Genomic DNA, 1,211 nt, shown 5'->3' on the forward strand with positions numbered 1-1,211 from the left:
CCTGGAGTCGGGACGGGAACGGAGCCGTGGGGGGTGGGGGGGTGGGGGGCTCTCTCTTCTGTCAAGGGCCGAGACTGTGATGTCGGGTCCTCCGGCAGGCGTCGAGAATGTGCGCGGTAGCTGGGTGCTTTTCTTGCTGCAGTAGTGGCATCACTCGGTGGAGTCTCCGTGCTCTCTCGGACGGGGGAAGCCTGCTGCTGCGCCTGCGGTGACTTAGGGGGAGGATAGGCGGATACCTAGCTGCTGTTGTGGCATGCTTGGATCCAGAATTTGTTTTTCTTTTTTTTCTTTTTTTTTTGAGGGTCGGGGGGGAAGGGGGAGGAGGGGGGCGCGGAGGTGTGGGGGTGCTGCTGGTGGAGTAGAGTATAGGGGGGAGGTGGTGGGGGTAGACTCCTGAGGTTAGAGGGCGAAGAGACGCCGTGGAGAGAGAAGAGACGCGCAGACTCGACTCTACCTCTCCAGGACGCCTCTGCTAGCGGAGCCGTGCAGCTGGCAACACCCCGGAATGGCGAAAGAAGGAACTCCCACGCAGTGTCACGCACACGCGGGGACACACACACACACACACACACACACACACACACACACACACACACACACACACACACACACACACACACACACACACACACACACACACTGAGGCCTATAAATGTATGTGTGCATATGCACACACACACACACACACACACACACACACATATATATATATATATATATATATATATATATATATATATATATATATATATATATTACGTGCGCACACACGCACACGCATACTCACGCATGCATAGCCCACTCAGGCTCATACTGCCATCCTGTGGATTGGGCTACAGGGCTTTCCCCCTTAAAAACAACTCCGTGGAGTGTGTGTTGTGCGTGGGTGCGTGCGCGTGTATGTGTAACAGTACAGAGGCCTAGGCCATTTAACAGAAGGTCACGTGGGCATATAGGATAGTGCTTTCTTTGTGATTTACAACCTGGAATAAACCAAAGGCTGAAGATGAAGCTGCCAACCGAGCAAATGTCTCCTGAGCGATTAGACATCTTATTGATCTGTTTGGACATCAATGCATTTTATATACTAAATGTTATTAACAATGTTGTTTTCAAAAGACCCTCGACATATTAAGGAGAGTAATTCTGCCCACACACTGTGAGATATTACTATTGTTGTACACCAGAAAAAAAATTGTTGGATGGGCAAG

This window comes from Trachurus trachurus (genome assembly GCF_905171665.1).
Source record: "Trachurus trachurus genome assembly, chromosome: 10".
NCBI lineage: Eukaryota > Metazoa > Chordata > Actinopteri > Carangiformes > Carangidae > Trachurus > Trachurus trachurus.